Below are 17,194 nucleotides of genomic sequence, written 5' to 3'. Positions count from 1 at the left end.
ATGATTTACCAGCCTTCTTAGCTCAGTGGCAGAGCACTAGTCTTGTAAGTCTGTAGCGGTGTCAACTAGTGGTCATGAGTTCAATTCTCATAGGAGGCAAATCGGAAACTTATACATAAGAAAAACAATAATCCGTGAATAGTTGAAATGGTGGTCTCGATTGCTCGGTAGGTGAAACGATAAAGTATAATGTCAGGATGGCCGAGCGGTCTAAGGCGCTGCGTTCAGGTCGCAGTCCAGTTCTCTGGGCGAGGGTTCGAATCCCTCTTCTGACACTCATAAAGCACTTTTGTCACAAGTCCGCTATATGAACTAATCCACCCAGAAGACAATATAGGGAGGATTCAAAACACCTTTTTTGGACAATCCAACAGCAGATGTGGCCGAGTGGTTAAGGCGACTGACTAGAAATCAGTTTCCCTCTGGGAGCGTAGGTTCGAATCCTACCATCTGCGCTTTGACACATCATTCTCTACACGACAGGTGTAGCAGGAATAAAAACCTGGTTTCATAACCCTTCGATAGCTCAGTTGGTAGAGCGGTGGACTGTAGGTTGTATGAGAATTGATATCCATAGGTCACTGGTTCAACTCCGGTTCGAAGGATTTTGTCATACTATATAACCCAACCTCCTTTTCTTACATGAAAGTATTTACTGGGATACATGATGACAATGTATGCAGAAAGTTCTTTTGCCAAGTGTACAGTCTAAGATCAACCAAATTCACAATAGAATCATTACATTAGAGGTTAAAGTCAAATTCAAGACTGATTGCGAGAAAAGTATGCAACACTATCTTCACATGTGGAAAATGTATGATGAGGCAAATTCACGTTGGAAACATCGAAATAGACAATAAAATTGAAAGCCATTTGCGGAAATCGATACAGTACTGTCAAACATACATACAGTTACTGTGGAATATTCAAAGAATGATCACTCACTTGACATTTTCCAAACAAAAAATAATAACATTCAATAAAAAAGTGATTTTTGCAGTAATTAATTTAACACTGCAGCAGAATATATGTTGTGAATCGACCAGGTATAAAGTAATCGCCTGAGGTACATTGAAATGTATTCCATACGGAATACATATACTAAAATTGGAACGATACAGAGAAGATTAGCATGGCCCCTGCGCAAGGATGACACGCAAAATCGTGAAGCGTTCCACATTTTTTTCCCCCCAACCTTCATGGATGTTGATAAAATAAGCTTTACCATAAGTTTTAGTCGATGATTTACCAGCCTTCTTAGCTCAGTGGCAGAGCACTAGTCTTGTAAGTCTGTAGCGGTGTCAACTAGTGGTCATGAGTGATTCTCATAGGAGGCAAATCGGAAACTTATACATAAGAAAAACAATAATCCGTGAATAGTTGAAATGGTGGTCTCGATTGCTCGGTAGGTGAAACGATAAAGTATAATGTCAGGATGGCCGAGCGGTCTAAGGCGCTGCGTTCAGGTCGCAGTCCAGTTCTCTGGGCGAGGGTTCGAATCCCTCTTCTGACACTCATAAAGCACTTTTGTCACAAGTCCGCTATATGAACTAATCCACCCAGAAGACAATATAGGGAGGATTCAAAACACCTTTTTTGGACAATCCAACAGCAGATGTGGCCGAGTGGTTAAGGCGACTGACTAGAAATCAGTTTCCCTCTGGGAGCGTAGGTTCGAATCCTACCATCTGCGCTTTGACACATCATTCTCTACACGACAGGTGTAGCAGAAATAAAAACCTGGTTTCATAATCCTTCGATAGCTCAGTTGGTAGAGCGGTGGACTGTAGGTTGTATGAGAATTGATATCCATAGGTCACTGGTTTAACTCCGGTTCGAAGGATTTTGTCATACTATATAACCCAACCTCCTTTTCTTACATGAAAGTATTTACTGGGATACATGATGACAATGTATGCAGAAAGTTCTTTTGCCAAGTGTACAGTCTAAGATCAACCAAATTCACAATAGAATCATTACATTAGAGGTTAAAGTCAAATTCAAGACTGATTGCGAGAAAAGTATGCAACACTATCTTCACATGTGGAAAATGTATGATGAGGCAAATTCACGTTGGAAACATCGAAATAGACAATAAAATTGAAAGCCATTTGCGGAAATCGATACAGTACTGTCAAACATACATACAGTTACTGTGGAATATTCAAAGAATGATCACTCACTTGACATTTTCCAAACAAAAAATAATAACATTCAATAAAAAAGTGATTTTTGCAGTAATTAATTTAACACTGCAGCAGAATATATGTTGTGAATCGACCAGGTATAAAGTAATCGCCTGAGGTACATTGAAATGTATTCCATACGGAATACATATACTAAAATTGGAACGATACAGAGAAGATTAGCATGGCCCCTGCGCAAGGATGACACGCAAAATCGTGAAGCGTTCCACATTTTTTTCCCCCCAACCTTCATGGATGTTGATAAAATAAGCTTTACCATAAGTTTTAGTCGATGATTTACCAGCCTTCTTAGCTCAGTGGCAGAGCACTAGTCTTGTAAGTCTGTAGCGGTGTCAACTAGTGGTCATGAGTTCAATTCTCATAGGAGGCAAATCGGAAACTTATACATAAGAAAAACAATAATCCGTGAATAGTTGAAATGGTGGTCTCGATTGCTCGGTAGGTGAAACGATAAAGTATAATGTCAGGATGGCCGAGCGGTCTAAGGCGCTGCGTTCAGGTCGCAGTCCAGTTCTCTGGGCGAGGGTTCGAATCCCTCTTCTGACACTCATAAAGCACTTTTGTCACAAGTCCGCTATATGAACTAATCCACCCAGAAGACAATATAGGGAGGATTCAAAACACCTTTTTTGGACAATCCAACAGCAGATGTGGCCGAGTGGTTAAGGCGACTGACTAGAAATCAGTTTCCCTCTGGGAGCGTAGGTTCGAATCCTACCATCTGCGCTTTGACACATCATTCTCTACACGACAGGTGTGGCAGAAATAAAAACCTGGTTTCATAACCCTTCGATAGCTCAGTTGGTAGAGCGGTGGACTGTAGGTTGTATGAGAATAGATATCCATAGGTCACTGGTTCAACTCCGGTTCGAAGGATTTTGTCATACTATATAACCCAACCTCCTTTTCTTACATGAAAGTATTTACTGGGATACATGATGACAATGTATGCAGAAAGTTCTTTTGCCAAGTGTACAGTCTAAGATCAACCAAATTCACAATAGAATCATTACATTAGAGGTTAAAGTCAAATTCAAGACTGATTGCGAGAAAAGTATGCAACACTATCTTCACATGTGGAAAATGTATGATGAGGCAAATTCACGTTGGAAACATCGAAATAGACAATAAAATTGAAAGCCATTTGCGGAAATCGATACAGTACTGTCAAACATACATACAGTTACTGTGGAATATTCAAAGAATGATCACTCACTTGACATTTTCCAAACAAAAAATAATAACATTCAATAAAAAAGTGATTTTTGCAGTAATTAATTTAACACTGCAGCAGAATATATGTTGTGAATCGACCAGGTATAAAGTAATCGCCTGAGGTACATTGAAATGTATTCCATACGGAATACATATACTAAAATTGGAACGATACAGAGAAGATTAGCATGGCCCCTGCGCAAGGATGACACGCAAAATCGTGAAGCGTTCCACATTTTTTTCCCCCCAACCTTCATGGATGTTGATAAAATAAGCTTTACCATAAGTTTTAGTCGATGATTTACCAGCCTTCTTAGCTCAGTGGCAGAGCACTAGTCTTGTAAGTCTGTAGCGGTGTCAACTAGTGGTCATGAGTTCAATTCTCATAGGAGGCAAATCGGAAACTTATACATAAGAAAAACAATAATCCGTGAATAGTTGAAATGGTGGTCTCGATTTCTCGGTAGGTGAAACGATAAAGTATAATGTCAGGATGGCCGAGCGGTCTAAGGCGCTGCGTTCAGGTCGCAGTCCAGTTCTCTGGGCGAGGGTTCGAATCCCTCTTCTGACACTCATAAAGCACTTTTGTCACAAGTCCGCTATATGAACTAATCCACCCAGAAGACAATATAGGGAGGATTCAAAACACCTTTTTTGGACAATCCAACAGCAGATGTGGCCGAGTGGTTAAGGCGACTGACTAGAAATCAGTTTCCCTCTGGGAGCGTAGGTTCGAATCCTACCATCTGCGCTTTGACACATCATTCTCTACACGACAGGTGTGGCAGAAATAAAAACCTGGTTTCATAACCCTTCGATAGCTCAGTTGGTAGAGCGGTGGACTGTAGGTTGTATGAGAATTGATATCCATAGGTCACTGGTTCAACTCCGGTTCAAAGGATTTTGTCATACTATATAACCCAACCTCCTTTTCTTACATGAAAGTATTTACTGGGATACATGATGACAATGTATGCAGAAAGTTCTTTTGCCAAGTGTACAGTCTAAGATCAACCAAATTCACAATAGAATCATTACATTAGAGGTTAAAGTCAAATTCAAGACTGATTGCGAGAAAAGTATGCAACACTATCTTCACATGTGGAAAATGTATGATGAGGCAAATTCACGTTGGAAACATCGAAATAGACAATAAAATTGAAAGCCATTTGCGGAAATCGATACAGTACTGTCAAACATACATACAGTTACTGTGGAATATTCAAAGAATGATCACTCACTTGACATTTTCCAAACAAAAAATAATAACATTCAATAAAAAAGTGATTTTTGCAGTAATTAATTTAACACTGCAGCAGAATATATGTTGTGAATCGACCAGGTATAAAGTAATCGCCTGAGGTACATTGAAATGTATTCCATACGGAATACATATACTAAAATTGGAACGATACAGAGAAGATTAGCATGGCCCCTGCGCAAGGATGACACGCAAAATCGTGAAGCGTTCCACATTTTTTTCCCCCCAACCTTCATGGATGTTGATAAAATAAGCTTTACCATAAGTTTTAGTCGATGATTTACCAGCCTTCTTAGCTCAGTGGCAGAGCACTAGTCTTGTAAGTCTGTAGCGGTGTCAACTAGTGGTCATGAGTTCAATTCTCATAGGAGGCAAATCGGAAACTTATACATAAGAAAAACAATAATCCGTGAATAGTTGAAATGGTGGTCTCGATTGCTCGGTAGGTGAAACGATAAAGTATAATGTCAGGATGGCCGAGCGGTCTAAGGCGCTGCGTTCAGGTCGCAGTCCAGTTCTCTGGGCGAGGGTTCGAATCCCTCTTCTGACACTCATAAAGCACTTTTGTCACAAGTCCGCTATATGAACTAATCCACCCAGAAGACAATATAGGGAGGATTCAAAACACCTTTTTTGGACAATCCAACAGCAGATGTGGCCGAGTGGTTAAGGCGACTGACTAGAAATCAGTTTCCCTCTGGGAGCGTAGGTTCGAATCCTACCATCTGCGCTTTGACACATCATTCTCTACACGACAGGTGTGGCAGAAATAAAAACCTGGTTTCATAACCCTTCGATAGCTCAGTTGGTAGAGCGGTGGACTGTAGGTTGTATGAGAATTGATATCCATAGGTCACTGGTTCAACTCCGGTTCGAAGGATTTTGTCATACTATATAACCCAACCTCCTTTTCTTACATGAAAGTATTTACTGGGATACATGATGACAATGTATGCAGAAAGTTCTTTTGCCAAGTGTACAGTCTAAGATCAACCAAATTCACAATAGAATCATTACATTAGAGGTTAAAGTCAAATTCAAGACTGATTGCGAGAAAAGTATGCAACACTATCTTCACATGTGGAAAATGTATGATGAGGCAAATTCACGTTGGAAACATCGAAATAGACAATAAAATTGAAAGCCATTTGCGGAAATCGATACAGTACTGTCAAACATACATACAGTTACTGTGGAATATTCAAAGAATGATCACTCACTTGACATTTTCCAAACAAAAAATAATAACATTCAATAAAAAAGTGATTTTTGCAGTAATTAATTTAACACTGCAGCAGAATATATGTTGTGAATCGACCAGGTATAAAGTAATCGCCTGAGGTACATTGAAATGTATTCCATACGGAATACATATACTAAAATTGGAACGATACAGAGAAGATTAGCATGGCCCCTGCGCAAGGATGACACGCAAAATCGTGAAGCGTTCCACATTTTTTTCCCCCCAACCTTCATGGATGTTGATAAAATAAGCTTTACCATAAGTTTTAGTCGATGATTTACCAGCCTTCTTAGCTCAGTGGCAGAGCACTAGTCTTGTAAGTCTGTAGCGGTGTCAACTAGTGGTCATGAGTTCAATTCTCATAGGAGGCAAATCGGAAACTTATACATAAGAAAAACAATAATCCGTGAATAGTTGAAATGGTGGTCTCGATTGCTCGGTAGGTGAAACGATAAAGTATAATGTCAGGATGGCCGAGCGGTCTAAGGCGCTGCGTTCAGGTCGCAGTCCAGTTCTCTGGGCGAGGGTTCGAATCCCTCTTCTGACACTCATAAAACACTTTTGTCACAAGTCCGCTATATGAACTAATCCACCCAGAAGACAATATAGGGAGGATTCAAAACACCTTTTTTGGACAATCCAACAGCAGATGTGGCCGAGTGATTAAGGCGACTGACTAGAAATCAGTTTCCCTCTGGGAGCGTAGGTTCGAATCCTACCATCTGCGCTTTGACACATCATTCTCTACACGACAGGTGTGGCAGAAATAAAAACCTGGTTTCATAACCCTTCGATAGCTCAGTTGGTAGAGCGGTGGACTGTAGGTTGTATGAGAATAGATATCTATAGGTCACTGGTTCAACTCCGGTTCGAAGGATTTTGTCATACTATATAACCCAACCTCCTTTTCTTACATGAAAGTATTTACTGGGATACATGATGACAATGTATGCAGAAAGTTCTTTTGCCAAGTGTACAGTCTAAGATCAACCAAATTCACAATAGAATCATTACATTAGAGGTTAAAGTCAAATTCAAGACTGATTGCGAGAAAAGTATGCAACACTATCTTCACATGTGGAAAATGTATGATGAGGCAAATTCACGTTGGAAACATCGAAATAGACAATAAAATTGAAAGCCATTTGCGGAAATCGATACAGTACTGTCAAACATACATACAGTTACTGTGGAATATTCAAAGAATGATCACTCACTTGACATTTTCCAAACAAAAAATAATAACATTCAATAAAAAAGTGATTTTTGCAGTAATTAATTTAACACTGCAGCAGAATATATGTTGTGAATCGACCAGGTATAAAGTAATCGCCTGAGGTACATTGAAATGTATTTCATACGGAATACATATACTAAAATTGGAACGATACAGAGAAGATTAGCATGGCCCCTGCGCAAGGATGACACGCAAAATCGTGAAGCGTTCCACATTTTTTTCCCCCCAACCTTCATGGATGTTGATAAAATAAGCTTTACCATAAGTTTTAGTCGATGATTTACCAGCCTTCTTAGCTCAGTGGCAGAGCACTAGTCTTGTAAGTCTGTAGCGGTGTCAACTAGTGGTCATGAGTTCAATTCTCATAGGAGACAAATCGGAAACTTATACATAAGAAAAACAATAATCCGTGAATAGTTGAAATGGTGGTCTCGATTGCTCGGTAGGTGAAACGATAAAGTATAATGTCAGGATGGCCGAGTGGTCTAAGGCGCTGCGTTCAGGTCGCAGTCCAGTTCTCTGGGCGAGGGTTCGAATCCCTCTTCTGACACTCATAAAGCACTTTTGTCACAAGTCCGCTATATGAACTAATCCACCCAGAAGACAATATAGGGAGGATTCAAAACACCTTTTTTGGACAATCCAACAGCAGATGTGGCCGAGTGGTTAAGGCGACTGACTAGAAATCAGTTTCCCTCTGGGAGCGTAGGTTCGAATCCTACCATCTGCGCTTTGACACATCATTCTCTACACGACAGGTGTGGCAGAAATAAAAACCTGGTTTCATAACCCTTCGATAGCTCAGTTGGTAGAGCGGTGGACTGTAGGTTGTATGAGAATAGATATCCATAGGTCACTGGTTCAACTCCGGTTCGAAGGATTTTGTCATACTATATAACCCAACCTCCTTTTCTTACATGAAAGTATTTACTGGGATACATGATGACAATGTATGCAGAAAGTTCTTTTGCCAAGTGTACAGTCTAAGATCAACCAAATTCACAATAGAATCATTACATTAGAGGTTAAAGTCAAATTCAAGACTGATTGCGAGAAAAGTATGCAACACTATCTTCACATGTGGAAAATGTATGATGAGGCAAATTCACGTTGGAAACATCGAAATAGACAATAAAATTGAAAGCCATTTGCGGAAATCGATACAGTACTGTCAAACATACATACAGTTACTGTGGAATATTCAAAGAATGATCACTCACTTGACATTTTCCAAACAAAAAATAATAACATTCAATAAAAAAGTGATTTTTGCAGTAATTAATTTAACACTGCAGCAGAATATATGTTGTGAATCGACCAGGTATAAAGTAATCGCCTGAGGTACATTGAAATGTATTCCATACGGAATACATATACTAAAATTGGAACGATACAGAGAAGATTAGCATGGCCCCTGCGCAAGGATGACACGCAAAATCGTGAAGCGTTCCACATTTTTTTCCCCCCAACCTTCATGGATGTTGATAAAATAAGCTTTACCATAAGTTTTAGTCGATGATTTACCAGCCTTCTTAGCTCAGTGGCAGAGCACTAGTCTTGTAAGTCTGTAGCGGTGTCAACTAGTGGTCATGAGTTCAATTGTCATAGGAGGCAAATCGGAAACTTATACATAAGAAAAACAATAATCCGTGAATAGTTGAAATGGTGGTCTCGATTGCTCGGTAGGTGAAACGATAAAGTATAATGTCAGGATGGCCGAGCGGTCTAAGGCGCTGCGTTCAGGTCGCAGTCCAGTTCTCTGGGCGAGGGTTCGAATCCCTCTTCTGACACTCATAAAACACTTTTGTCACAAGTCCGCTATATGAACTAATCCACCCAGAAGACAATATAGGGAGGATTCAAAACACCTTTTTTGGACAATCCAACAGCAGATGTGGCCGAGTGGTTAAGGCGACTGACTATAAATCAGTTTCCCTCTGGGAGCGTAGGTTCGAATCCTACCATCTGCGCTTTGACACATCATTCTCTACACGACAGGTGTGGCAGAAATAAAAACCTGGTTTCATAACCCTTCGATAGCTCAGTTGGTAGAGCGGTGGACTGTAGGTTGTATGAGAATAGATATCTATAGGTCACTGGTTCAACTCCGGTTCGAAGGATTTTGTCATACTATATAACCCAACCTCCTTTTCTTACATGAAAGTATTTACTGGGATACATGATGACAATGTATGCAGAAAGTTCTTTTGCCAAGTGTACAGTCTAAGATCAACCAAATTCACAATAGAATCATTACATTAGAGGTTAAAGTCAAATTCAAGACTGATTGCGAGAAAAGTATGCAACACTATCTTCACATGTGGAAAATGTATGATGAGGCAAATTCACGTTGGAAACATCGAAATAGACAATAAAATTGAAAGCCATTTGCGGAAATCGATACAGTACTGTCAAACATACATACAGTTACTGTGGAATATTCAAAGAATGATCACTCACTTGACATTTTCCAAACAAAAAATAATAACATTCAATAAAAAAGTGATTTTTGCAGTAATTAATTTAACACTGCAGCAGAATATATGTTGTGAATCGACCAGGTATAAAGTAATCGCCTGAGGTACATTGAAATGTATTTCATACGGAATACATATACTAAAATTGGAACGATACAGAGAAGATTAGCATGGCCCCTGCGCAAGGATGACACGCAAAATCGTGAAGCGTTCCACATTTTTTTCCCCCCAACCTTCATGGATGTTGATAAAATAAGCTTTACCATAAGTTTTAGTCGATGATTTACCAGCCTTCTTAGCTCAGTGGCAGAGCACTAGTCTTGTAAGTCTGTAGCGGTGTCAACTAGTGGTCATGAGTTCAATTCTCATAGGAGACAAATCGGAAACTTATACATAAGAAAAACAATAATCCGTGAATAGTTGAAATGGTGGTCTCGATTGCTCGGTAGGTGAAACGATAAAGTATAATGTCAGGATGGCCGAGTGGTCTAAGGCGCTGCGTTCAGGTCGCAGTCCAGTTCTCTGGGCGAGGGTTCGAATCCCTCTTCTGACACTCATAAAGCACTTTTGTCACAAGTCCGCTATATGAACTAATCCACCCAGAAGACAATATAGGGAGGATTCAAAACACCTTTTTTGGACAATCCAACAGCAGATGTGGCCGAGTGGTTAAGGCGACTGACTAGAAATCAGTTTCCCTCTGGGAGCGTAGGTTCGAATCCTACCATCTGCGCTTTGACACATCATTCTCTACACGACAGGTGTGGCAGAAATAAAAACCTGGTTTCATAACCCTTCGATAGCTCAGTTGGTAGAGCGGTGGACTGTAGGTTGTATGAGAATAGATATCCATAGGTCACTGGTTCAACTCCGGTTCGAAGGATTTTGTCATACTATATAACCCAACCTCCTTTTCTTACATGAAAGTATTTACTGGGATACATGATGACAATGTATGCAGAAAGTTCTTTTGCCAAGTGTACAGTCTAAGATCAACCAAATTCACAATAGAATCATTACATTAGAGGTTAAAGTCAAATTCAAGACTGATTGCGAGAAAAGTATGCAACACTATCTTCACATGTGGAAAATGTATGATGAGGCAAATTCACGTTGGAAACATCGAAATAGACAATAAAATTGAAAGCCATTTGCGGAAATCGATACAGTACTGTCAAACATACATACAGTTACTGTGGAATATTCAAAGAATGATCACTCACTTGACATTTTCCAAACAAAAAATAATAACATTCAATAAAAAAGTGATTTTTGCAGTAATTAATTTAACACTGCAGCAGAATATATGTTGTGAATCGACCAGGTATAAAGTAATCGCCTGAGGTACATTGAAATGTATTCCATACGGAATACATATACTAAAATTGGAACGATACAGAGAAGATTAGCATGGCCCCTGCGCAAGGATGACACGCAAAATCGTGAAGCGTTCCACATTTTTTTCCCCCCAACCTTCATGGATGTTGATAAAATAAGCTTTACCATAAGTTTTAGTCGATGATTTACCAGCCTTCTTAGCTCAGTGGCAGAGCACTAGTCTTGTAAGTCTGTAGCGGTGTCAACTAGTGGTCATGAGTTCAATTGTCATAGGAGGCAAATCGGAAACTTATACATAAGAAAAACAATAATCCGTGAATAGTTGAAATGGTGGTCTCGATTGCTCGGTAGGTGAAACGATAAAGTATAATGTCAGGATGGCCGAGCGGTCTAAGGCGCTGCGTTCAGGTCGCAGTCCAGTTCTCTGGGCGAGGGTTCGAATCCCTCTTCTGACACTCATAAAACACTTTTGTCACAAGTCCGCTATATGAACTAATCCACCCAGAAGACAATATAGGGAGGATTCAAAACACCTTTTTTGGACAATCCAACAGCAGATGTGGCCGAGTGGTTAAGGCGACTGACTATAAATCAGTTTCCCTCTGGGAGCGTAGGTTCGAATCCTACCATCTGCGCTTTGACACATCATTCTCTACACGACAGGTGTGGCAGAAATAAAAACCTGGTTTCATAACCCTTCGATAGCTCAGTTGGTAGAGCGGTGGACTGTAGGTTGTATGAGAATTGATATCCATAGGTCACTGGTTCAACTCCGGTTCGAAGGATTTTGTCATACTATATAACCCAACCTCCTTTTCTTACATGAAAGTATTTACTGGGATACATGATGACAATGTATGCAGAAAGTTCTTTTGCCAAGTGTACAGTCTAAGATCAACCAAATTCACAATAGAATCATTACATTAGAGGTTAAAGTCAAATTCAAGACTGATTGCGAGAAAAGTATGCAACACTATCTTCACATGTGGAAAATGTATGATGAGGCAAATTCACGTTGGAAACATCGAAATAGACAATAAAATTGAAAGCCATTTGCGGAAATCGATACAGTACTGTCAAACATACATACAGTTACTGTGGAATATTCAAAGAATGATCACTCACTTGACATTTTCCAAACAAAAAATAATAACATTCAATAAAAAAGTGATTTTTGCAGTAATTAATTTAACACTGCAGCAGAATATATGTTGTGAATCGACCAGGTATAAAGTAATCGCCTGAGGTACATTGAAATGTATTCCATACGGAATACATATACTAAAATTGGAACGATACAGAGAAGATTAGCATGGCCCCTGCGCAAGGATGACACGCAAAATCGTGAAGCGTTCCACATTTTTTTCCCCCCAACCTTCATGGATGTTGATAAAATAAGCTTTACCATAAGTTTTAGTCGATGATTTACCAGCCTTCTTAGCTCAGTGGCAGAGCACTAGTCTTGTAAGTCTGTAGCGGTGTCAACTAGTGGTCATGAGTTCAATTCTCATAGGAGGCAAATCGGAAACTTATACATAAGAAAAACAATAATCCGTGAATAGTTGAAATGGTGGTCTCGATTGCTCGGTAGGTGAAACGATAAAGTATAATGTCAGGATGGCCGAGTGGTCTAAGGCGCTGCGTTCAGGTCGCAGTCCAGTTCTCTGGGCGAGGGTTCGAATCCCTCTTCTGACACTCATAAAGCACTTTTGTCACAAGTCCGCTATATGAACTAATCCACCCAGAAGACAATATAGGGAGGATTCAAAACACCTTTTTTGGACAATCCAACAGCAGATGTGGCCGAGTGGTTAAGGCGACTGACTAGAAATCAGTTTCCCTCTGGGAGCGTAGGTTCGAATCCTACCATCTGCGCTTTGACACATCATTCTCTACACGACAGGTGTGGCAGAAATAAAAACCTGGTTTCATAACCCTTCGATAGCTCAGTTGGTAGAGCGGTGGACTGTAGGTTGCATGAGAATAGATATCCATAGGTCACTGGTTCAACTCCGGTTCGAAGGATTTTGTCATACTATATAACCCAACCTCCTTTTCTTACATGAAAGTATTTACTGGGATACATGATGACAATGTATGCAGAAAGTTCTTTTGCCAAGTGTACAGTCTAAGATCAACCAAATTCACAATAGAATCATTACATTAGAGGTTAAAGTCAAATTCAAGACTGATTGCGAGAAAAGTATGCAACACTATCTTCACATGTGGAAAATGTATGATGAGGCAAATTCACGTTGGAAACATCGAAATAGACAATAAAATTGAAAGCCATTTGCGGAAATCGATACAGTACTGTCAAACATACATACAGTTACTGTGGAATATTCAAAGAATGATCACTCACTTGACATTTTCCAAACAAAAAATAATAACATTCAATAAAAAAGTGATTTTTGCAGTAATTAATTTAACACTGCAGCAGAATATATGTTGTGAATCGACCAGGTATAAAGTAATCGCCTGAGGTACATTGAAATGTATTCCATACGGAATACATATACTAAAATTGGAACGATACAGAGAAGATTAGCATGGCCCCTGCGCAAGGATGACACGCAAAATCGTGAAGCGTTCCACATTTTTTTCCCCCCAACCTTCATGGATGTTGATAAAATAAGCTTTACCATAAGTTTTAGTCGATGATTTACCAGCCTTCTTAGCTCAGTGGCAGAGCACTAGTCTTGTAAGTCTGTAGCGGTGTCAACTAGTGGTCATGAGTTCAATTGTCATAGGAGGCAAATCGGAAACTTATACATAAGAAAAACAATAATCCGTGAATAGTTGAAATGGTGGTCTCGATTGCTCGGTAGGTGAAACGATAAAGTATAATGTCAGGATGGCCGAGCGGTCTAAGGCGCTGCGTTCAGGTCGCAGTCCAGTTCTCTGGGCGAGGGTTCGAATCCCTCTTCTGACACTCATAAAACACTTTTGTCACAAGTCCGCTATATGAACTAATCCACCCAGAAGACAATATAGGGAGGATTCAAAACACCTTTTTTGGACAATCCAACAGCAGATGTGGCCGAGTGGTTAAGGCGACTGACTAGAAATCAGTTTCCCTCTGGGAGCGTAGGTTCGAATCCTACCATCTGCGCTTTGACACATCATTCTCTACACGACAGGTGTGGCAGAAATAAAAACCTGGTTTCATAACCCTTCGATAGCTCAGTTGGTAGAGCGGTGGACTGTAGGTTGCATGAGAATAGATATCCATAGGTCACTGGTTCAACTCCGGTTCGAAGGATTTTGTCATAATATATAACCCAACCTCCTTTTCTTACATGAAAGTATTTACTGGGATACATGATGACAATGTATGCAGAAAGTTCTTTTGCCAAGTGTACAGTCTAAGATCAACCAAATTCACAATAGAATCATTACATTAGAGGTTAAAGTCAAATTCAAGACTGATTGCGAGAAAAGTATGCAACACTATCTTCACATGTGGAAAATGTATGATGAGGCAAATTCACGTTGGAAACATCGAAATAGACAATAAAATTGAAAGCCATTTGCGGAAATCGATACAGTACTGTCAAACATACATACAGTTACTGTGGAATATTCAAAGAATGATCACTCACTTGACATTTTCCAAACAAAAAATAATAACATTCAATAAAAAAGTGATTTTTGCAGTAATTAATTTAACACTGCAGCAGAATATATGTTGTGAATCGACCAGGTATAAAGTAATCGCCTGAGGTACATTGAAATGTATTCCATACGGAATACATATACTAAAATTGGAACGATACAGAGAAGATTAGCATGGCCCCTGCGCAAGGATGACACGCAAAATCGTGAAGCGTTCCACATTTTTTTCGCCCCAACCTTCATGGATGTTGATAAAATAAGCTTTACCATAAGTTTTAGTCGATGATTTACCAGCCTTCTTAGCTCAGTGGCAGAGCACTAGTCTTGTAAGTCTGTAGCGGTGTCAACTAGTGGTCATGAGTTCAATTCTCATAGGAGGCAAATCGGAAACTTATACATAAGAAAAACAATAATCCGTGAATAGTTGAAATGGTGGTCTCGATTGCTCGGTAGGTGAAACGATAAAGTATAATGTCAGGATGGCCGAGCGGTCTAAGGCGCTGCGTTCAGGTCGCAGTCCAGTTCTCTGGGCGAGGGTTCGAATCCCTCTTCTGACACTCATAAAGCACTTTTGTCACAAGTCCGCTATATGAACTAATCCACCCAGAAGACAATATAGGGAGGATTCAAAACACCTTTTTTGGACAATCCAACAGCAGATGTGGCCGAGTGGTTAAGGCGACTGACTAGAAATCAGTTTCCCTCTGGGAGCGTAGGTTCGAATCCTACCATCTGCGCTTTGACACATCATTCTCTACACGACAGGTGTGGCAGAAATAAAAACCTGGTTTCATAACCCTTCGATAGCTCAGTTGGTAGAGCGGTGGACTGAAGGTTGTATGAGAATTGATATCCATAAGTCACTGGTTCAACTCCGGTTCGAAGGATTTTGTCATACTATATAACCCAACCTCCTTTTCTTACATGAAAGTATTTACTGGGATACATGATGACAATGTATGCAGAAAGTTCTTTTGCCAAGTGTACAGTCTAAGATCAACCAAATTCACAATAGAATCATTACATTAGAGGTTAAAGTCAAATTCAAGACTGATTGCGAGAAAAGTATGCAACACTATCTTCACATGTGGAAAATGTATGATGAGGCAAATTCACGTTGGAAACATCGAAATAGACAATAAAATTGAAAGCCATTTGCGGAAATCGATACAGTACTGTCAAACATACATACAGTTACTGTGGAATATTCAAAGAATGATCACTCACTTGACATTTTCCAAACAAAAAATAATAACATCCAATAAAAAAGTGATTTTTGCAGTAATTAATTTAACACTGCAGCAGAATACATGTTGTGAATCGACCAGGTATAAAGTAATCGCCTGAGGTACATTGAAATGTATTCCATACGGAATACATATACTAAAATTGGAACGATACAGAGAAGATTAGCATGGCCCCTGCGCAAGGATGACACGCAAAATCGTGAAGCGTTCCACATTTTTTTCCCCCCAACCTTCATGGATGTTGATAAAATAAGCTTTACCATAAGTTTTAGTCGATGATTTACCAGCCTTCTTAGCTCAGTGGCAGAGCACTAGTCTTGTAAGTCTGTAGCGGTGTCAACTAGTGGTCATGAGTTCAATTCTCATAGGAGGCAAATCGGAAACTTATACATAAGAAAAACAATAATCCGTGAATAGTTGAAATGGTGCGTAGGTTCGAATCCTACCATCTGCGCTTTGACACATCATTCTCTACACGACAGGTGTGGCAGAAATAAAAACCTGGTTTCATAACCCTTCGATAGCTCAGTTGGTAGAGCGGTGGACTGTAGGTTGTATGAGAATAGATATCCATAGGTCACTGGTTCAACTCCGGTTCGAAGGATTTTGTCATACTATATAACCCAACCTCCTTTTCTTACATGAAAGTATTTACTGGGATACATGATGACAATGTATGCAGAAAGTTCTTTTGCCAAGTGTACAGTCTAAGATCAACCAAATTCACAATAGAATCATTACATTAGAGGTTAAAGTCAAATTCAAGACTGATTGCGAGAAAAGTATGCAACACTATCTTCACATGTGGAAAATGTATGATGAGGCAAATTCACGTTGGAAACATCGAAATAGACAATAAAATTGAAAGCCATTTGCGGAAATCGATACAGTACTGTCAAACATACATACAATTACTGTGGAATATTCAAAGAATGATCACTCACTTGACATTTTCCAAACAAAAAATAATAATGTAATGACTTGTGTGAAGACCTGGCCTACTGCTTGTAGTATAGAGCAATCTACTACGCAGTATCCCAAGGTCAATCTACTACGCCGTACCTCAAGGTCGCTGTACTACACAGTACCTTGATGGCTTTCTCTTTTGCACCATCTCACCTGTTGCCTATGCAACTACATCCGGGATTGCGCCACACTCTGCAGTGATGGTGCAATCCCAACAACCTTGACAACCGCTTATAAAAGCCCGACGCTCTGTTCATCCAGCAGAGTCGTACCCGGCATTTTATTCCAACACATCTGTTAATAAACTGCATTGCAAGAATCTCCTCGTTGTTTTGTTACTTAGACTATTGTGAATCATCACAAATTGGTGAACGTGCCAGTTTGG

At 39.8% G+C, this 17,194-nt stretch overlaps 61 non-coding genes across 61 annotated transcripts; all 61 read left to right on the top strand.

The window, feature by feature from the left end:
• Positions 1-11: 11 nt before the first annotated feature.
• On the top strand, positions 12-99 carry Trnat-ugu. The gene is given in 2 exon segments: positions 12-47; positions 64-99. It is a non-coding gene; the product is annotated as a tRNA-Thr (tRNA).
• A 92-nt stretch (positions 100-191) lies between these two features.
• Trnal-cag lies at positions 192-275 on the top strand. The gene has a single exon. It is a non-coding gene; the product is annotated as a tRNA-Leu (tRNA).
• Positions 276-373: 98 nt separating this feature from the next.
• On the top strand, positions 374-455 carry Trnas-aga. Its single transcript has one exon. It is a non-coding gene; the product is annotated as a tRNA-Ser (tRNA).
• Positions 456-515: 60 nt separating this feature from the next.
• Positions 516-605, top strand: Trnay-gua. Its single transcript is given in 2 exon segments — positions 516-552; positions 570-605. It is a non-coding gene; the product is annotated as a tRNA-Tyr (tRNA).
• Positions 606-1,078: 473 nt separating this feature from the next.
• LOC124346280 lies at positions 1,079-1,184 on the top strand. Its single transcript, XR_006919843.1, has one exon. It is a non-coding gene; the product is annotated as a U6 spliceosomal RNA (small nuclear RNA).
• A 245-nt stretch (positions 1,185-1,429) lies between these two features.
• Trnal-cag lies at positions 1,430-1,513 on the top strand. The gene has a single exon. It is a non-coding gene; the product is annotated as a tRNA-Leu (tRNA).
• Positions 1,514-1,611: 98 nt separating this feature from the next.
• Trnas-aga lies at positions 1,612-1,693 on the top strand. Its single transcript has one exon. It is a non-coding gene; the product is annotated as a tRNA-Ser (tRNA).
• A 623-nt stretch (positions 1,694-2,316) lies between these two features.
• Positions 2,317-2,422, top strand: LOC124346279. The gene has a single exon (XR_006919842.1). It is a non-coding gene; the product is annotated as a U6 spliceosomal RNA (small nuclear RNA).
• A 67-nt stretch (positions 2,423-2,489) lies between these two features.
• Positions 2,490-2,577, top strand: Trnat-ugu. Its single transcript is given in 2 exon segments — positions 2,490-2,525; positions 2,542-2,577. It is a non-coding gene; the product is annotated as a tRNA-Thr (tRNA).
• A 92-nt stretch (positions 2,578-2,669) lies between these two features.
• Positions 2,670-2,753, top strand: Trnal-cag. Its single transcript has one exon. It is a non-coding gene; the product is annotated as a tRNA-Leu (tRNA).
• A 98-nt stretch (positions 2,754-2,851) lies between these two features.
• On the top strand, positions 2,852-2,933 carry Trnas-aga. The gene has a single exon. It is a non-coding gene; the product is annotated as a tRNA-Ser (tRNA).
• A 60-nt stretch (positions 2,934-2,993) lies between these two features.
• Positions 2,994-3,083, top strand: Trnay-gua. Its single transcript is given in 2 exon segments — positions 2,994-3,030; positions 3,048-3,083. It is a non-coding gene; the product is annotated as a tRNA-Tyr (tRNA).
• Positions 3,084-3,556: 473 nt separating this feature from the next.
• LOC124346278 lies at positions 3,557-3,662 on the top strand. The gene has a single exon (XR_006919841.1). It is a non-coding gene; the product is annotated as a U6 spliceosomal RNA (small nuclear RNA).
• A 67-nt stretch (positions 3,663-3,729) lies between these two features.
• Positions 3,730-3,817, top strand: Trnat-ugu. Its single transcript is given in 2 exon segments — positions 3,730-3,765; positions 3,782-3,817. It is a non-coding gene; the product is annotated as a tRNA-Thr (tRNA).
• A 92-nt stretch (positions 3,818-3,909) lies between these two features.
• On the top strand, positions 3,910-3,993 carry Trnal-cag. Its single transcript has one exon. It is a non-coding gene; the product is annotated as a tRNA-Leu (tRNA).
• Positions 3,994-4,091: 98 nt separating this feature from the next.
• On the top strand, positions 4,092-4,173 carry Trnas-aga. Its single transcript has one exon. It is a non-coding gene; the product is annotated as a tRNA-Ser (tRNA).
• Positions 4,174-4,796: 623 nt separating this feature from the next.
• On the top strand, positions 4,797-4,902 carry LOC124346277. Its single transcript, XR_006919840.1, has one exon. It is a non-coding gene; the product is annotated as a U6 spliceosomal RNA (small nuclear RNA).
• A 67-nt stretch (positions 4,903-4,969) lies between these two features.
• Trnat-ugu lies at positions 4,970-5,057 on the top strand. The gene is given in 2 exon segments: positions 4,970-5,005; positions 5,022-5,057. It is a non-coding gene; the product is annotated as a tRNA-Thr (tRNA).
• Positions 5,058-5,149: 92 nt separating this feature from the next.
• Positions 5,150-5,233, top strand: Trnal-cag. Its single transcript has one exon. It is a non-coding gene; the product is annotated as a tRNA-Leu (tRNA).
• Positions 5,234-5,331: 98 nt separating this feature from the next.
• Positions 5,332-5,413, top strand: Trnas-aga. Its single transcript has one exon. It is a non-coding gene; the product is annotated as a tRNA-Ser (tRNA).
• A 60-nt stretch (positions 5,414-5,473) lies between these two features.
• Trnay-gua lies at positions 5,474-5,563 on the top strand. The gene is given in 2 exon segments: positions 5,474-5,510; positions 5,528-5,563. It is a non-coding gene; the product is annotated as a tRNA-Tyr (tRNA).
• Positions 5,564-6,036: 473 nt separating this feature from the next.
• Positions 6,037-6,142, top strand: LOC124346275. Its single transcript, XR_006919839.1, has one exon. It is a non-coding gene; the product is annotated as a U6 spliceosomal RNA (small nuclear RNA).
• A 67-nt stretch (positions 6,143-6,209) lies between these two features.
• Trnat-ugu lies at positions 6,210-6,297 on the top strand. The gene is given in 2 exon segments: positions 6,210-6,245; positions 6,262-6,297. It is a non-coding gene; the product is annotated as a tRNA-Thr (tRNA).
• A 92-nt stretch (positions 6,298-6,389) lies between these two features.
• Trnal-cag lies at positions 6,390-6,473 on the top strand. Its single transcript has one exon. It is a non-coding gene; the product is annotated as a tRNA-Leu (tRNA).
• A 98-nt stretch (positions 6,474-6,571) lies between these two features.
• On the top strand, positions 6,572-6,653 carry Trnas-aga. The gene has a single exon. It is a non-coding gene; the product is annotated as a tRNA-Ser (tRNA).
• A 623-nt stretch (positions 6,654-7,276) lies between these two features.
• Positions 7,277-7,382, top strand: LOC124346333. Its single transcript, XR_006919889.1, has one exon. It is a non-coding gene; the product is annotated as a U6 spliceosomal RNA (small nuclear RNA).
• Positions 7,383-7,449: 67 nt separating this feature from the next.
• Trnat-ugu lies at positions 7,450-7,537 on the top strand. Its single transcript is given in 2 exon segments — positions 7,450-7,485; positions 7,502-7,537. It is a non-coding gene; the product is annotated as a tRNA-Thr (tRNA).
• A 92-nt stretch (positions 7,538-7,629) lies between these two features.
• Positions 7,630-7,713, top strand: Trnal-cag. Its single transcript has one exon. It is a non-coding gene; the product is annotated as a tRNA-Leu (tRNA).
• Positions 7,714-7,811: 98 nt separating this feature from the next.
• Positions 7,812-7,893, top strand: Trnas-aga. Its single transcript has one exon. It is a non-coding gene; the product is annotated as a tRNA-Ser (tRNA).
• A 60-nt stretch (positions 7,894-7,953) lies between these two features.
• Positions 7,954-8,043, top strand: Trnay-gua. The gene is given in 2 exon segments: positions 7,954-7,990; positions 8,008-8,043. It is a non-coding gene; the product is annotated as a tRNA-Tyr (tRNA).
• Positions 8,044-8,516: 473 nt separating this feature from the next.
• On the top strand, positions 8,517-8,622 carry LOC124346273. The gene has a single exon (XR_006919838.1). It is a non-coding gene; the product is annotated as a U6 spliceosomal RNA (small nuclear RNA).
• Positions 8,623-8,689: 67 nt separating this feature from the next.
• On the top strand, positions 8,690-8,777 carry Trnat-ugu. Its single transcript is given in 2 exon segments — positions 8,690-8,725; positions 8,742-8,777. It is a non-coding gene; the product is annotated as a tRNA-Thr (tRNA).
• Positions 8,778-8,869: 92 nt separating this feature from the next.
• Positions 8,870-8,953, top strand: Trnal-cag. The gene has a single exon. It is a non-coding gene; the product is annotated as a tRNA-Leu (tRNA).
• A 98-nt stretch (positions 8,954-9,051) lies between these two features.
• On the top strand, positions 9,052-9,133 carry Trnay-aua. Its single transcript has one exon. It is a non-coding gene; the product is annotated as a tRNA-Tyr (tRNA).
• Positions 9,134-9,756: 623 nt separating this feature from the next.
• Positions 9,757-9,862, top strand: LOC124346332. Its single transcript, XR_006919888.1, has one exon. It is a non-coding gene; the product is annotated as a U6 spliceosomal RNA (small nuclear RNA).
• Positions 9,863-9,929: 67 nt separating this feature from the next.
• Trnat-ugu lies at positions 9,930-10,017 on the top strand. The gene is given in 2 exon segments: positions 9,930-9,965; positions 9,982-10,017. It is a non-coding gene; the product is annotated as a tRNA-Thr (tRNA).
• Positions 10,018-10,109: 92 nt separating this feature from the next.
• Positions 10,110-10,193, top strand: Trnal-cag. Its single transcript has one exon. It is a non-coding gene; the product is annotated as a tRNA-Leu (tRNA).
• Positions 10,194-10,291: 98 nt separating this feature from the next.
• Positions 10,292-10,373, top strand: Trnas-aga. Its single transcript has one exon. It is a non-coding gene; the product is annotated as a tRNA-Ser (tRNA).
• Positions 10,374-10,433: 60 nt separating this feature from the next.
• On the top strand, positions 10,434-10,523 carry Trnay-gua. The gene is given in 2 exon segments: positions 10,434-10,470; positions 10,488-10,523. It is a non-coding gene; the product is annotated as a tRNA-Tyr (tRNA).
• A 473-nt stretch (positions 10,524-10,996) lies between these two features.
• On the top strand, positions 10,997-11,102 carry LOC124346272. Its single transcript, XR_006919837.1, has one exon. It is a non-coding gene; the product is annotated as a U6 spliceosomal RNA (small nuclear RNA).
• Positions 11,103-11,169: 67 nt separating this feature from the next.
• On the top strand, positions 11,170-11,257 carry Trnat-ugu. Its single transcript is given in 2 exon segments — positions 11,170-11,205; positions 11,222-11,257. It is a non-coding gene; the product is annotated as a tRNA-Thr (tRNA).
• Positions 11,258-11,349: 92 nt separating this feature from the next.
• On the top strand, positions 11,350-11,433 carry Trnal-cag. The gene has a single exon. It is a non-coding gene; the product is annotated as a tRNA-Leu (tRNA).
• Positions 11,434-11,531: 98 nt separating this feature from the next.
• On the top strand, positions 11,532-11,613 carry Trnay-aua. Its single transcript has one exon. It is a non-coding gene; the product is annotated as a tRNA-Tyr (tRNA).
• Positions 11,614-11,673: 60 nt separating this feature from the next.
• Positions 11,674-11,763, top strand: Trnay-gua. Its single transcript is given in 2 exon segments — positions 11,674-11,710; positions 11,728-11,763. It is a non-coding gene; the product is annotated as a tRNA-Tyr (tRNA).
• A 473-nt stretch (positions 11,764-12,236) lies between these two features.
• LOC124346271 lies at positions 12,237-12,342 on the top strand. Its single transcript, XR_006919836.1, has one exon. It is a non-coding gene; the product is annotated as a U6 spliceosomal RNA (small nuclear RNA).
• Positions 12,343-12,409: 67 nt separating this feature from the next.
• On the top strand, positions 12,410-12,497 carry Trnat-ugu. Its single transcript is given in 2 exon segments — positions 12,410-12,445; positions 12,462-12,497. It is a non-coding gene; the product is annotated as a tRNA-Thr (tRNA).
• A 92-nt stretch (positions 12,498-12,589) lies between these two features.
• On the top strand, positions 12,590-12,673 carry Trnal-cag. Its single transcript has one exon. It is a non-coding gene; the product is annotated as a tRNA-Leu (tRNA).
• Positions 12,674-12,771: 98 nt separating this feature from the next.
• On the top strand, positions 12,772-12,853 carry Trnas-aga. The gene has a single exon. It is a non-coding gene; the product is annotated as a tRNA-Ser (tRNA).
• Positions 12,854-12,913: 60 nt separating this feature from the next.
• Trnay-gua lies at positions 12,914-13,003 on the top strand. The gene is given in 2 exon segments: positions 12,914-12,950; positions 12,968-13,003. It is a non-coding gene; the product is annotated as a tRNA-Tyr (tRNA).
• Positions 13,004-13,476: 473 nt separating this feature from the next.
• Positions 13,477-13,582, top strand: LOC124346270. The gene has a single exon (XR_006919835.1). It is a non-coding gene; the product is annotated as a U6 spliceosomal RNA (small nuclear RNA).
• A 67-nt stretch (positions 13,583-13,649) lies between these two features.
• Positions 13,650-13,737, top strand: Trnat-ugu. The gene is given in 2 exon segments: positions 13,650-13,685; positions 13,702-13,737. It is a non-coding gene; the product is annotated as a tRNA-Thr (tRNA).
• A 92-nt stretch (positions 13,738-13,829) lies between these two features.
• Positions 13,830-13,913, top strand: Trnal-cag. Its single transcript has one exon. It is a non-coding gene; the product is annotated as a tRNA-Leu (tRNA).
• Positions 13,914-14,011: 98 nt separating this feature from the next.
• On the top strand, positions 14,012-14,093 carry Trnas-aga. Its single transcript has one exon. It is a non-coding gene; the product is annotated as a tRNA-Ser (tRNA).
• Positions 14,094-14,153: 60 nt separating this feature from the next.
• On the top strand, positions 14,154-14,243 carry Trnay-gua. The gene is given in 2 exon segments: positions 14,154-14,190; positions 14,208-14,243. It is a non-coding gene; the product is annotated as a tRNA-Tyr (tRNA).
• Positions 14,244-14,716: 473 nt separating this feature from the next.
• LOC124346269 lies at positions 14,717-14,822 on the top strand. The gene has a single exon (XR_006919834.1). It is a non-coding gene; the product is annotated as a U6 spliceosomal RNA (small nuclear RNA).
• Positions 14,823-14,889: 67 nt separating this feature from the next.
• Trnat-ugu lies at positions 14,890-14,977 on the top strand. Its single transcript is given in 2 exon segments — positions 14,890-14,925; positions 14,942-14,977. It is a non-coding gene; the product is annotated as a tRNA-Thr (tRNA).
• A 92-nt stretch (positions 14,978-15,069) lies between these two features.
• Trnal-cag lies at positions 15,070-15,153 on the top strand. Its single transcript has one exon. It is a non-coding gene; the product is annotated as a tRNA-Leu (tRNA).
• Positions 15,154-15,251: 98 nt separating this feature from the next.
• Trnas-aga lies at positions 15,252-15,333 on the top strand. The gene has a single exon. It is a non-coding gene; the product is annotated as a tRNA-Ser (tRNA).
• Positions 15,334-15,956: 623 nt separating this feature from the next.
• LOC124346268 lies at positions 15,957-16,062 on the top strand. Its single transcript, XR_006919833.1, has one exon. It is a non-coding gene; the product is annotated as a U6 spliceosomal RNA (small nuclear RNA).
• A 67-nt stretch (positions 16,063-16,129) lies between these two features.
• Trnat-ugu lies at positions 16,130-16,217 on the top strand. Its single transcript is given in 2 exon segments — positions 16,130-16,165; positions 16,182-16,217. It is a non-coding gene; the product is annotated as a tRNA-Thr (tRNA).
• A 140-nt stretch (positions 16,218-16,357) lies between these two features.
• Trnay-gua lies at positions 16,358-16,447 on the top strand. Its single transcript is given in 2 exon segments — positions 16,358-16,394; positions 16,412-16,447. It is a non-coding gene; the product is annotated as a tRNA-Tyr (tRNA).
• Positions 16,448-17,194: the final 747 nt, after the last annotated feature.

Source organism: Daphnia pulicaria, chromosome 6 (genome assembly GCF_021234035.1).
Source record: "Daphnia pulicaria isolate SC F1-1A chromosome 6, SC_F0-13Bv2, whole genome shotgun sequence".
Lineage (NCBI taxonomy): Eukaryota > Metazoa > Arthropoda > Branchiopoda > Diplostraca > Daphniidae > Daphnia > Daphnia pulicaria.
This window is presented reverse-complemented; position numbering and strand designations above follow the sequence as displayed.